The sequence below is a fragment of the Camelus ferus genome, chromosome 10 (genome assembly GCF_009834535.1).
Source record: "Camelus ferus isolate YT-003-E chromosome 10, BCGSAC_Cfer_1.0, whole genome shotgun sequence".
Taxonomy (NCBI): Eukaryota; Metazoa; Chordata; class Mammalia; order Artiodactyla; family Camelidae; genus Camelus; species Camelus ferus.
This window is the reverse complement of record NC_045705.1, coordinates 48,615,630-48,630,831: the sequence shown is the minus strand read 5'-3', so window position 1 is coordinate 48,630,831 and position 15,202 is coordinate 48,615,630. Positions and strand designations below refer to the sequence as shown.

Here is a 15,202-nt window from a genome sequence, read left to right as displayed (position 1 = left end):
AATTGAGAGTTATAGAGATTACCCAACTTCACACTTCTAGTAAGTGGCAGTGCTGGGATTTGAACATAGATTTTTCAGTTTTCAGTGCTGTTTTCTAGGCACTTAAAAGGATGAGTTGTAGAGATTTTGCTTAATTAGGAGAGTAGGGAGACTATACCACTGGTTTTCAGACCTTTTGATTAGTGATATGTTTTACATTGGGCACCCAATATATTTGAAACAGAAGTTCCTTATTCTTACTACACCTGTTGTTCTTTGCTCTTCAATATAATCTACAAGCCACTACACTGATTTTGTGGCATGTTTAACGGTGATCTGTAGTGTTCAGGGAGACAGCACCTTGCTTCCTGAAAAGTGTTTTCAGAGGCCGCTTTTGTGGTCAGTAGTTATTTGGCCAAAAGCTTGGAAAAATTGTTCAAAAAGTGTAATACCTTTTGTTTTCTCAGTTTACTGCTAGTGATAATAGACAACGGTTAGAAAAATGTGTATCATGAGGAAAATTGTCATGAGAAGATTCACTGTAGAGCAAAAATGTATCAGCTATTTTTATAGACTGTACTAGCATTTGACTGTGAATAGATTGTATTTTTAACCCTGGAAAAGTGTTTTAGCACAGTTTCATCACACTTGTAGACAATTTTCCTGAGCTTAACAGCATTACAGTTTAGCATAACTTAATTGTAACTCGTTGGCCTAGTGAATTACGGCTGTTGTCTTATAAATTGAAAATTTCTGGTCTTCTTAATCCTGGTCTGGTGCTCTATGACATTAACCTTTTTTCAACTGTTAACTAGGTGCGACATTGTTATGCCAGGTAGCTTTGTTTGTTTCTGTATTAGGGAAAATAACATTTCTGCTTTTAAAAAGGGCATATTTTATCAGTGCAGAAAACCCTTATTCACATTCTACTGTGAATAAGAACTTTTTTTGGCAGAGGGGCTTCAGGAGTTTATTCATGGTTAGTTAATGTTCAGTATCATAATATAATACACTTTGGCATTACTGGAAATTACTAGATATTTTTAACTTGGCAGACATTGTAATAAAATTTACTTATGCTTTTTCATGAAGTTTAACAGCAGATCTGTGGTTTTGTTTGTGTGTATCCTAAGTGAAAGAAAGGAATAGAAAATCGGTACTTTTATGGAAGTACAAAGATCAAGATATTTTCTGATTTTCAAAGTGCTAAACTTTGTATGAGATAATTGTAAAAGTCACTCTCGTTTCAGAAAGTGAAGGGAGACAAACGGTTTTAGGTAGAGGCTAATATAGGGGAAAATGTCCTGGATACATAGAGGTTCCAGGGAAAAGGCTTGGCTTTATTATCATACTGGAAAAGTTGGTGAGCCTTTTGGAGAGTCTCAGCATCCTGTCAAATCAGGGGATCCAGTAGATGAATTCTATAATAGCTTCCAATTCTAGAATTCATTTCTTTTAGTTAGTTTACACTTTCTGTAAGGTATAAATAAAAGTATGAGTAAAACTTCACAAGTTAGTAGATCTCAAAGTTTTACTTAAATATTTAATATTGATACTGCTAGCCTATATTTTCCAAGGTGTGATAGTTGGAAAATATGAACAAATATTCTGTATTTTTTTTTAAGAGAGAGAACTTTTCTTTTAACAAGTATATGTGGGCATTCATTTTTGGATTGATAAAATTGTTACATTTTCATTTCCTTAAGAATTCAAGTATTTTTATTAAACTCTTTGAAAAATAGTTGAAAACTCAAATCAGTGTAAACATTTTTAATTGTGTGAGAGTGGATTTAAAGTAATTTTTAACATTTGGGATGTTATGTTAGATACTACATTGAAAAATAATGGCACATATTTGTAAAACATTGAATTAGATTTAAAGTTTAGTTACTGCTGGCTGTGTTCTACCTTGATGAGTTAATGAAAAGATGCACTAAGTTTGTAGTATAATTGCCAGGAGTCAGCTGAAACTAATAGGAAGTAAAAAAAAAAAAATTTTTTTTTTAGTTGTCTCCATAAGATGCCTTGGCCAGAATTTAACAAACTGTATTTCTATGCCATTTTAATTCAGTATTTTACAATGTCGTTTTCAGCTTTCAACCAGATCATTTGGTGTGTGATAGACTAGGTAAATACGAGGTTTTGAAAAACATAAGTCTATGTGTGAGATATTTTTCTATACCTAAAATGCTGAGTGCTTTCTAAATGGTTAGGTAAATATTTAAAAACTCTGTGGCTTTAAAACCCATAAATATTATTTAAAGTGTTAATTTTTTTGAAAAAAGTATACACATGTAGTATGAAGGCTTTTAAAAAAGATTTTAAAATTTAGGTAATCATTTATCCCCCTAAGGAATTTGCAAGGCATAATAAATTTTTTAAGGAATATTGTGGTATTTGTCAGATTTAATGAGTGTTTTATTCTAATTTCAGGTTAATATTTTGTAGTAAAACATCAGCCTACGTAATATTTTTATGCTTTATTTTGTAAATATTATATGCACCCTGCCATCAGTTATCTTTCAAAAACACAGATTTGATCCAATCACTTGCTGTGTTTTAAAAATCTCTTATTGCCTTTCATTGTGCACAGAATAAAGTTCATGCCCTTGACTCTTGCTTGCGAAGTCCTGATAACCTACTCTTAGCCTTTTTTTTTTTTTTTAAAGCCATTATAACTTACGGAACACCCTCCTCCTGCATCCATCCATGACTCTAGCTATTTGAGGACTGCTTATGTTTATTGACATGTAGATTTTTTTTTGCTTTTGCTTTTATCATTCACACTGGTTGAAATTTCCTTTAAGAAACGTGTAAGACTAAGAATTATTAGTGATGCTCAAATTAATGTACAAGCTAAGAACAAAACTCCATTATAGCAGAGTTGACCATATATAAAAATAAAAGGTGACAAATCCTGTGAAGCGGTGATGTGATGATGTGTGATAGAATATTTTCATTATACCGCATAAAACAGCAACATCTCCATAGTTTGTTTTCCCACCCTGAGTGGAAGGTAAATAGGGCCAACCATAAGTAAAACTTTGGTTTTAGTAAAATGTAGTGAAGTTTGTTTTCATTGTCCTCTGACTTTTTAATCCTCTCAGTAGTGGGCCTGTCTTTGATTCTATTTCCTTTTTCCCCTTCAGTTACGAAGTCAGCCTGTTTCCGCAGCCCATTCTCCTGCCAGTCTTATATCCCACCCAAAGCAGGAAGAATCTATACTTGCTGCAAAAGTTTATTTCAACATAAATACATTTGTATAGATATAAAAGAGATTTGGAGTTTATCTAACTGAAATGTACCCATTTTATAGAAAGGAAAGCAATTCAACTCCAGAGAAAGAAAAATATTGTCTCTAGGTTATGCCATGAGATATTGGGATACAGGGGCTAGAACCTAGGTCTTAACTCCTAGTTCACCTATAGTTTGCTTAAGGAGCACATGCACTTGCAGTCATAGTTTCTCAAGGCTGTTCTTAATTTGCCAGCTATCTCCAATTATGTGATTAATAATGTCCCAGGGTAAAGGAGTTTGAGGAAAGAGGTGGGAGAGAGAGGGGAGTGAGAGATAGGAGGTACTCTTGAAATCACATAGTTCATGATGACCTTGAAGATAAACTTGGTACCTGATATCGTTATTCCAGGGTGACCTGTCAGGATGCAGCTGGTCTCAAACTCAAGTGCCTTCAGAGGCCAGCCACAAAGTATATTTATGTTGTATGTTGAGGAAGGAGGGGGTGGGGTAGAATGGAAGTGAACAGACTGTTGCCTACTTTGCCTGAGGGCTTTCAGTTTAAACAAAACAAACTGAACAACCATGTTAGCCAAGCAAAACTTTAGTAGAGCTGGGTTCTGTCTGTGGGTAGTTTCTGACAGTTTATTACATTGTTCACCTTATTATTTACAGGCTGATTCATGTTTATTTAAGAGACTATTAGAAGTCTGTTCTTCGAACTTGGGGAACAGGAGTGTATTTCCCATTTTTTCTTTTACGACCTAGAATTTTTCCTCTGGTATTGATTTACCTGGAATTTATCTTATCTTTATAGATTTTCCCTCCTCCATCAGATACAGTACATTGTTTGGTTGCTTCCTTACATTTCGTACAACTTGCTTTCAGCATGTTTTAAGTTTATTTAGCATTTAAATTTGTTAATGAGGAATGCCATACATAAAAGACTATACATATGTATATTTTTATATGGTTTAAGGAAGAAAATGAAAAAAGAAAAGAGCCAAGTACTTATTACTCATTTCTTTTGTGTAACCTCTTTTTCATCTCTCTGCCTCAGAGGCAACACATCTATCTAAATTTCTTTCTTTCTCTCCTTCTTTTCTTTCTCTCCTTCTTTTCTTTCTCTCCTTCTTTTCTTTCTTTCTTTCTTTCTTTCTTTCTTTCTTTCTTTCTTTCTTTCTTTCTTTCTTTCTTTCTTTCTTTCTTTCTTTCCTTCCTTCCTTCCTTCCTTCCTTCCTTCCTTCCTTCCTTCCTTCCTTCCTTCTTTCTCACTTATCGTTATAACTCCCCTGAATGTATTACTAAATATCTAAATAATATGTTGTCAGTATTGCCTGCTTTTGAACTTTAAGTAAATAGAATCTTGCTGTATGAATTCTTCTGTAAGTTTTTTTTGCTTGACATTTGAGTCACCTATGTTGATATGGATAGATGTAGTTCATTTTTCAGTGCTGTATAGTGTTTCACTTGTATGGCCATAATGACATGTGTCCATTCCACTGTTCATGGACCCCTGGGTAGTTTTCAGTTGTTTGCTGTTATGAACAGTGCTATGAATTTTTTTGTGTCCCCTAGCTGCATGCATGCATCTAGAAGTAGGATTCTGAGTTGCAAGTTATGTTTGAATTCAACTTTACTATGTATGGTAGACAGAATGAAGGTACCACAAAGATGTCCATGTTCTAATCTCTGGAATTTATGTATATGTTACCTTATGTGGCAAAGGAGACTTTGCAAATGGGATTAAGTTAAGGACCTTGAGATGGGGAGATTATCCAACATTATCTAAGTAGACCGAGTATAATCATAAGGATCCTGAAAAAGTAAAAGAGGGAGACAGAAGAGATCAGAGGAAAAAAAATGACAGTGGAGGTAGGGTTGGAGTAATATAATATGAGAAAGATTGACTCAGTCCATCTTTGGCTTTGACAATGGGAGAAGGCCAGGAGCCAATGAAAGCAGGTGGTCTCTAGAAGCTGGAAAAGACTAGGAAATGGATTTTTTCCTTAGAGCCCCCAGAAAGTAATAAAGCCCTTCTAACACCTTGATTTACCTCAGTGAGACCTGTGCCAGACTTCTGACCCACAGAACTGTAAGGTAATAAATGTGTGTTGTTTTTATACAGCTGAGTTAGTAGTAATTTGTTACAGGAATGTACTAGTTTGCATTAACTGCTCTAACAGTTTGCATGGGTTGCTGTGACAAAGTACCACAAACTGTGTGGCTTGAACAACAGAAATTCATTGTCTCACAGTTCTGGAGTCTAGACGCTTAAGATCAGTTGTTTCTCAAGTAACCTTTAGTACAAAATAATCAATTTGCCAAAGTGGCATATTCTTGTGTGGCATATTCTGCTCTCCTTTGGTAGGAATCCCAAGAGGTAAGCAGACACTAAAACCAGCTTTCACTTTAACATTTCTGACCATCCTTAGAGACCTTGAACTTTTACTCCTGTTAGGTATGGCTAGGCTCAAGAGATAAAAACTAGGGTCTGTCCAGAGTCATCAATCTGATAGAAAAACTGCATAAACTGAGACATTAAACTTTTACTCCTCCATTGTAAGGGTAAGTGAGAAGCAAATATAGCCCTGAAGTCAGGATGCCTATCTTGACCTTGGCACGGGAGTTGGGGGAGAAATAAAATAAATCTCCCCTGGGAATGTATAACTGCAAGAGGGTCCTCATATAGGTTTTTTAATAATTGTAATAAAATATATGTAACATAAAATTTACCATATTAACCATTTTAAGTGTACAGTTCAGTGGCATTAAATTGTTGTACAGCTATCCCCACCATCATCTCTAGAACTTTATCTTCCCAAATTGAAACTTTATAACCATTAAATGGTAATTCCGTTCCCCTTTTGCCCAGTTACTGGTAACTGCCTTTCTACATGCTGTTTCTATGAATTGGACTACTTTAGATACCTAATGCAAGTGGAATCATACAGTATTTATCTTCTTGTGACTAACTTATTTAACTTAGCAGAATCATCTTTGGAATTTTGATAGAAATTGAGTTGAATCCGTAGACTGAGTAGTATTGACATCTTAACACCAGCAAGTCATATAATCCATTAACATGGGATGTCTTTTTATTTGTGTTTTAACTTCTTTCAGTTTTGTAGTTTTCAGTGTACGTACACTCTTTGTTTTAGTATATTCCTAAGTATTCTTTTTGATTCTAGTGTAAATGGAATTATTTCTTAATTTCATTTTTTAATATTTCATTGTTAGTGTTTGGAAATGCACCTGATTTATATGTGTTGATTTTGTGTTCCGCAGCTTTCCTGAATCTGTCTGTTCTAACATTTTTTTTGTGTAGAATCTTCAGGGTCCTCATTTAATTAAATTTTTTAAAAATTAAGACTTATTTAAGAGCAATTTAAAGTTCATAGCAAAACTGAGGGTAAGGTACAGATTTCCCATGTACAGTTTGCCCCCACATGGCCATAGCCTCTTCCATTATCAACATCCTCCACCAAACATTTGTTATGATTGTTGAACCTACATTGATACCTCATAATCATCCAAAGGGCTTAGTTTACATTAAGTTTCACTCTTGGTGTTGTACATTCTATGGGTTTAGACAAATGTATAATGACACGTATCACATCATTATGGAAAATACATACAAGGTATTTTCACTGTCCTGAAAATCCTCTGTGTTCTGCATATTCATCTCTTACTTTATCCCTGCTCTTGGCAGCCACTAATGTTTTTACTTTCTCCATAATTTTGCCTTTTCTAGAATGTCATATAATTGGAATCATAGAGTACTAGTGTAGTTTTTTATCTGAACTAATGCTACATATGTGGGCTTACAAATGTAAGTGGTTCCAGGTGACTGTTAGAAGTAAATTCAAATTCTTTAAGGCCTCAGATAATTCCCACAGATAAAATTCCAAGGAAATTGAGCGGTGCGTGGCCAAAAATCCACAAAACTTACAAGGAAGTAAGGCACTACGAGTAAGAACCTTCAGAAAAAAGTATACAGCGAAAGAAACACCCACAAGGCTTCAGAGCTTACAGTGATCATATATCAGATATTAAAACATTTTTAATATGCTTAAAGAAATGAAATAAGAAGCATGGGAAAATGACTGGGGAACAGAGGATTAAAAGAATAATTGTATAGATTTGAAACACAGAATTTCCAAAGATGAAAAATAGCCACAAACTTAAAACCTGGTGCACATATTAAATAACAGTTGAGAGACAGAATCTGCAAACCAGAAGATAGAACCAAAAATTTTGTCTATGATATTTTTCAGAGAGAAGAGATGGAACTTAAAGAGAGATTGAAGAAGTTGGAGAATAAAGAAAAAGGTTTAACATGAATTTAACTGAAGTTCCAAAAGGAGATAATAAAGGGGAGAACAGGCAATATTTGAGGAGATAAGGACTGTAAAATAGAACTTTATAGAACTGATGAAAAATACCAACTGACATCCAGAAAGCCCACTGAATCCCATGCAGAATAAATAGAAAGAAATCCACCCTTAGACACATCATTGCAAAATTCAGAACAGACGCACAAAAGAGAAGTACTAAAAAAGAAGGCAGAGAGAAAGTTACCTACCAAAAAGCAAACACCCATTATACTGAAAGGTGACTTATTAACAGTGAGAGTAAGAGCCAGAAGACAATAGGCTGTCATTCTGCATGGTGGTGAGGGAAAGTAACTGTCAAACTAAAAACAAATGCCTAGCAAAATTATCTTTCTAGAAAGCAGATTAAAATCATTTCATACCAGCAAAAACAGAGTTTTTTTTTTTTTAACCAGCAGAAGTACATATACTTTAGGCAGAAGGAAGAACTGAAATCAAGAAGGAATGCTAATAATAAATATATAGGTAAAATTAAGTAGCCTTGATGTTATGAAACATTGCTAACAGTGCCTAATTTGTGAGGGAAGAACAAGCCTGAACTAAAACTGGAAAAAAAAGTAGCATTTACCTTGGAAGGAAAAATTGGAATAGTGAGACGACATGAGAATCTTCTCTCTGCTGTGAGAATAGTGGGAGTGCAGAGCCAGAGGGGTATGAATGTTTTCATATGAAGAAAGAGAGGTATGAAGATGTTTCAAGTCTGGGTGTCTGAAAGGTTGGTGGTCTCATTAGCCAACATAGGGAATATGGGTACAGGACCGTGTTTGGGAGAAATGACTAAGAGCTTGCTTTTATTGGTTAATTTATGTTTTCTCATGTGCATGCTTGCTATCTCTAAATGGGATGCAACTCCCTGAGAAAAAGGATCAAACATTTCTGTTTTGTATTTCTCATAGTACATTTTGAAGTTAACAATGGTTATCATTGTATTTATTCTCATTGTCATTTCTTATAACAGTTCCATGTTGACCTTGAGAGAAGGAAAGAACTCTAGGTGGAGATGGGTCCCAGTTCCCTGCTGTCTTTGGTATTCTTGTTAACAGTAAGCTGTGTTACACATAGTGAAGCCAGACTGCTTGAGTTTAAACGGCATCTCTGCCACTGATAGGATATTGGGCAAGTTGTTTAACTTCTCTGTGCCTCAGTTTCCCCAGGTATAAACAGGAGGTAAAAACAGCGTCTGTCTCACTGATGTGAGATGCTATTGTGAGGATTAAATGAGTTAATAGCCTATAAAGTTCTTGAAACAATGTCCGGCACCTGGCAAGGTTGTCATGCAATGTTGGTGTTATAAATAGCTAAAATTTTCATCCTTGTATGCCTTGGCACTTAATACCAAATTACTCGAAAATCAATGGTAAGGTTAACTGAAATTTAGATATTTTAAACAATCCCTTTTTATTGTCCCGAAACTTTTCTTGTAACCTGTATTGAGTTTAAAAAAAAAAACAAAAGCTGTGTGTAAGGGATTATATGGGGGAAATTCAGCAATTATTCAGTATTAGAACAACAAAGAAAAGATGCAAGTGATGATTCTAAAAGCTATTGAAAGAAGTAATTGGGATTTCTTATCTTTTGAAGTTTCAGAGTTAAAGATTAAGAGCCTTTGGTCTATCAGACGAAGAATTTGTCGGCTAACACAACCATAACTTACTGTCCCTTAAACTTCTGTTCCAGTTTGTCACTTTGGGGTTGGAGATACACTGGAACTTCAAACAAATGCCCTCATTCATAATTCCTGCTCCATAGTTCACTGTCTGCTAAGCATGTTGACAGTTACGCAGCCCCACCCCAGGGCTGATAAGAGGGAGGCTAGAGAAGAGGGAACAGAAGGAAGAGAAACAGTATGTAAAAAAGTGACTCCTCTAACCCTCTTTCCCACTCCAGTCACCTTTAGGCACCACACTTTACTGCTTCTTCAACTTAACACTTTGTTCCACTTTTTAGATAAAGTTCCCTGAAGACCTTCTACTAGTTGAGTGGTAACAGTTTTAAAGCCGACAAAAGTAATTATGGATGTGAATTTTTACATATATGGAGAAATATTTTTCCTTAGGGAGAAAATAACTACATATACATTGGTAAACACCAATATTTATTATAAGTCATTTTATAGTTTGCTTTTCTTGTAAGTTAAGCACCATATAAAATTGGCTTTACTATCTGGAAATTCATTCCCTCAGCAGACATCACTAAGGCGGACATTCTGCTGGGAGCTGTGAGGGCCATGGTGAAGAATCATGTACGGCTATTATACCTAGGAGCTTATTATAAGATAAAAGTAAAGATTTTATTTTAAATGAGAAGATGTGATATTGTAGTGTCTGAGGGGGCTCAGTAAGTAACACCCACATTCCTTCCCCAAATTCTGAACAAACTGAGAAAAGAGTGACAGATGAGAGATCAGAATGCCACCCTTATTCCTGATAAAGCTCATGTTGGAGGATGTGGCTTATATATGCAGGAAGTTTTGCTTTCTAATAAGGAAGCCCGGAGTTAAATAGACATACCTGGTCAGAGGCCAGACAGGGCCAGGAACATCCTCCCTTTGCTAGGAGAGCCTTTCCATGGAGGAGCTCTGGGGAGCTGCTTCCAGGTAGCAGGTGGGCTCCCACAAGCAAAAGCAACAGGTAGAATTATGCTTATGTAATTCTTTAGCCTAAACTACCAATCATGTAAGTCACTATTTCCCTTCTAGGAGAAAAATAGTGAGGGGGTAGAGAGGCCAGAAGGTTTAGAGAAAATTCTTCCTTGTAGAAACTGTAGGATTAAGGAAAAGGCATTGCCTTTCAACATGAAAGCAGAAAAAGCCACTTGTTAATCCTGACACCATTTACGCAACAAATATTTTAAAGTTTGTATGTCTTTGTTTTTGCTACTGTAGTTTCTACGTAGTTGCAGGGACTGTACTTAATTTTAAAACTAAGGCTAGATTCTACCTTTGTTCATTTCTTTTTCCTCTCTACAAAATTGAGTCACTTCTCGGTGTGCATCCACTGTTGCTCTTAACACTTAATATATTTGTGTTCATAGGTCTTTTGTAACCTCTTTGTGTTCTTTAAATGCAGAGATAGTTTCTTATTCACTTATGTATCCCTCATGCTTGGCAATGAACCAAGTAATTCATTGAATTGAATTATTGCATTAAATGCTGTTCTTTTTATTGCTTAACATGGCATTTTTTCCTAGTTGCTGTATAATGCTCATAATTCCATCATTGAAGATAACACGAGGAACAGGATGCCTAAAGAATACGTTCTTGAAATTACAGAACCCAGCAGTAATCTAACCTAGCAGGGGAAGATCCCTTTAGGTGAATGATAGCATTTATAGGTGAAGTTTAGAAGAATATTCAAAATTGGGAGAATGGCGACTAATGCAGGACCTTAAAAAAAAAAAGGTGAGATACAATGATGATTTGAAGTGATACTGTAGTGGTTCAGTAGTGTTATAAACTACCTTGATGTTACTTTTTCAGATATGGCTTACCAAAAAGTGCTTAAGATTTGGTTAAAAATTCCTTGGTGTTTGAATGGCTCTTAGTTAACCAGAGTTGATAAATGAACACTTTCAATACTTAGATTCACGTTAAAAAATTTTCTAGGGAGAACTTTGCATTTTTAATACAACTGCTAATTTTTATAGTTTGCCAAGGAAGAAGGTGGTAGTAAATTGTTAGTCATAATTATCTAGCAAACTCCAGAAATGTGATTATTTTAAATTAAATAATCTTCTGAGTGTAATTTTAACTTACACATCAAACATTTCATTACAGATATTAATTATTAGTGATATCACTTGTATTTACCTGATAGTGAGTTTATACCATTGCTTTAAGCCCCAATCCCAAAGAATCATCTGAAAAAAAAAAATTCACTTAGTTGCAGACTAGAAATAAAGTACATTTTTGTCAGGTAATGAAGGTTTATCTTTTTACAAGTAATACCACTTTAGTGCAAGTATTTTTGCCATGACTTTCTCATGTTTACCCTTGTTTCTGCTTACTGAATAGATCTTGATGAAGATATTATTTCCCTGATGAGTAGGGCTTGTCGTTTTAAATACTGTTTCTCTTATTGTGCCATGGTACAATGAGGCCGTAAGTGGTTTATAAAGTTTCCTTACCATATACTAAATGGTCTCAAACTTCTTACTATCTTGAATTTTTGCCTACTCTTTAGTAGTTATTTTGCTTGCTTCTTGCTGTTAGCTGTTATTTCTTAGTTATTAATCTTTAACAAACATCTCCCCCATCCCTGCATCTTCTCAGTTTGTTACTGATTATCAACAGTAGGTCAGGAAACTAGTTAACCAAGCTAATTGGAATTGGCTGTAAAAATAAGGAAGAAAAAGCCTGAAGGTCTTTCTCATGCATAAAGTTTGTGGACTTTGAAACATCTGTTTTGACTGTGCAGAGACCTTCTTTGCTTATTTTGATAAGCAATCTCTGGATAAATGAAGTGTTAGCCATATTGATTGAACATGAGCAGCCAAATATAGATTTATTTTTCCTTTTCTTTTTTTGTGAGATATACTGTATGTGCCATAAAGTGAGCAAATGTTAGATGTACAGCTCTGCACATTTTTACAGATGTATATACCCATATATTTAGCATTCAGATCAAAATAAGGAACATTTCCAGTACCCTAGCTGGCTCTCTCATGTTCTCTCCCAGTTAATAGTCTGCATCCAGAAATGTCCACCATTCTGACCTTTATCCTAATAGATTAGTTTTGCCTGTTTTTGGATCTTTATAGAGACTGAAATTTGAGTTTTATATCATTTTCTTATAAAGTGTTGTCCTTTTGATTTTTTTAGAGTTATTTTTTTCCCCATTTATTCTTGAAACATTTAATGCTTGCTATAGGCAAGAAATTAATGATTTGGGAGATTCAAAGATGAATAAAACATATTTTGTCATCAAGACACTTGGAGTCTAGTACAAGAAAACAAATAAGTGCTGTAAAGAGGGTATATTCAAAGTACACGGAAGGCCTAGGGAAAGAGTGGTGCTGTGTCAGTGAGGATCCTGGCAGAAAATAGATGATATGCTCAAATGGTCAACTTGGGAGAGCTTAATGTAGGGGTGTTTATAAAAGTGTGAGAAGAGTTAAGGGAAACCAACATGGGAGGACTGAAGTATCTGGTGAGCAACAATAAATAGCCATTATATGCCTTAGACATATAAAGGCAGAGATAGGAGGTTATAGTCAAGACCTAGAGGTTAGCTGCATGGAGGTCTGTTTGAACAGAAGCTTTGGCTTCTGGTAGAGGGAGATTACTAACTAGAGGTGACATTACTTGAGAGCTGGGGTAGTCATTACTCCAGGCTCACTCTCTTCCTGTCTCCATTGGCTAAATTCACCCAAAAGACAGGGCAAAGGAGACTGTTGATACAGTCTATTCAGTACAGCCTTCTGAGAACACAGAACAGAGTGGAGAAAATTGGAGAATGGATCTAGAGTGGCAAATGAAATACACCCCAGCACAACTGGCTTTTTAAAAACACAGATGATGCCATTCTCTGCAGACATGGGGGAATAGCTACTTAGGAAGAGAAAATCATGTAAACAGAGGTAGAGGAATAATGAAATAAAAAGTTTGCTCAGAAAATGGAAAGTATTTCAGTTTGGAGTGTGTGAACAAAGAGGAATAATAGGCCATAAAAATGGAAAGATGGATAATATTTGCGAAGAGAAATGTTAAGTTTTACACTGCTTTTCTTCTTATTTACTATTAAGTCTAGCAGTATATCATGACTCTTATAAATGCATGAGAATCAGTATGGCCTTCATCATTAGGTATAGGATATTGGGTCAAGTTCTATGCCTTAGCATTGCTGAGTGTTCTGTACATAGTGACACAGAGCAAATAATAGAAAGAGCAAGAGTTATTTAGAGAGTGAGGCTTACAGTTAAGAATGTAGGCTCTGGAGTTGGACTATCTGTGTTTGTATTCTGGCTCCAGAATTCACTTTCCAGCATCATGACCTAGGCACATTACCTAATCCAGGCCTCAGTTTTCTCATTAGTAAAATAGCATAATCATAGTAATTTTATCATAGTGTTGTTGCGAGGATGAAATGAGTGATTCATATGAAGTACTTAGCCCAGAGCCCAGCAGGCATTGTCAAGAAACATTAACTATCTTTTTTTAAAATTACATTTAGGAAGATACAGTTGTCTTCAAATATTTGAAAGCCTGCCATATGAAATAGGGATTAAACTTCCTATTTTCATGAGAATTTCTGAGGTTAGAACTGAGATTAATGTGTATAAATAACAAATGGGCAGCCTTTTGATTAATATGAGAAAATCTTTTGATCACTTATAGTTGTTTGGATCAGAACTGATTAGCTCATGAGATAATGATTTGCATGCCAGGGGAAGTGTTCAAGAGAAGACTGGGGGTGTTTGAAAGTGTATTCATGCACTATGAAAACACAACAAAACTAGATAAAATCTTCAGGATACTTCCCAACTGTAACTTTATTCTCCAAGTCTGTGGCAATTGAAGCACTGGATAAGCCATGTTAATTTCCTTTTCCCCTTCTCTGTTTATTCCTCTTGACAAGGTCAATCCCTCCTGCCCCCACCCACTTCTCCTTAATCCAGCTTAAATGTCATCTTTATTTAACAGTATTTATTTAGCACATACATATGTGCCAGGTTTTGTTATAGATACTGTGATTAGTACTGTGAACAAGACACATATGGTTTTTGCTCTAATGCAGCCTTAAAAAAATTCTGTCACAGGTAAATAGAAAATAAAAGTACAGTCAAATAACTTCAGGTAGCTAAGTGCTGTGATGCATGAAGAAAGTAAAACAGAATACTGGTCCTGAGTGGTGGAGGGAGAGCTTCAGGTAAGGTGGTCAGGAAAAGCCTCTCTGAAGAGATGTTTTAACTGACACATGAATGTTGAGAAGGAGCTGGTCATGTAAGATCTGGGGGAAGAACATTCCAGGCAAAAGGACTAGCAAAGGCAAATCCTGGTGGTGGGAAAGACCCTGGCATTCTTGGGGGCTGGAAAGAGAGCTGGATGGTTGGAGACTGGTAGGAGATATAAGAAGCGTGTGGATCACATAGGGCCTTATAGACCACATTAACACTTGCGTTTCTTTCTAACTACATTCTAATGGGAAGACATGAGAAAATTTCATGATATAATTTATGTTTTAAAAAGATTGTTCTGACTTTTTTGTGGGCTATTGGTAGAGAGTAGCTAGAGTGAAAGCAGAAAGATGGGTGGGTGGCTGTTGTAGTCGTCCAAGTGAAAGAGAACTGGCTTGGACTCTCTCAGTGGACTTTCTTTCCCCACTCTTGACCCCTCTTTGATCCCCTGGATAGAAGGTCCTTTTTAAAATATTTGTAATCTTTTACATACACTACTGTTAAAGTACCTTTAGTTAGGTATGTGATTGCCTTCCTCTTTAGATGCTGATTTCCTTTAGCATTGGGGCAATGTCCTTTCCCTCTTCTGCATTCCTTATCCTCAGTGCTTTGGGTAGCACTGTAGCACTGTTACTAATGTAGCACTTAATAAATGTCTATTAAGTGAATTCATAGATGCTCTTTATTAGGTTGGGAAAGTT

At 35.6% G+C, this 15,202-nt stretch overlaps 1 protein-coding gene across 1 annotated transcript in view; it reads left to right on the top strand.

Annotated features, from left to right (window-relative positions):
• PDE3B (phosphodiesterase 3B) overlaps positions 1-15,202 on the top strand; it is a 130,127-nt gene that overhangs the window by 2,200 nt on the left and 112,725 nt on the right.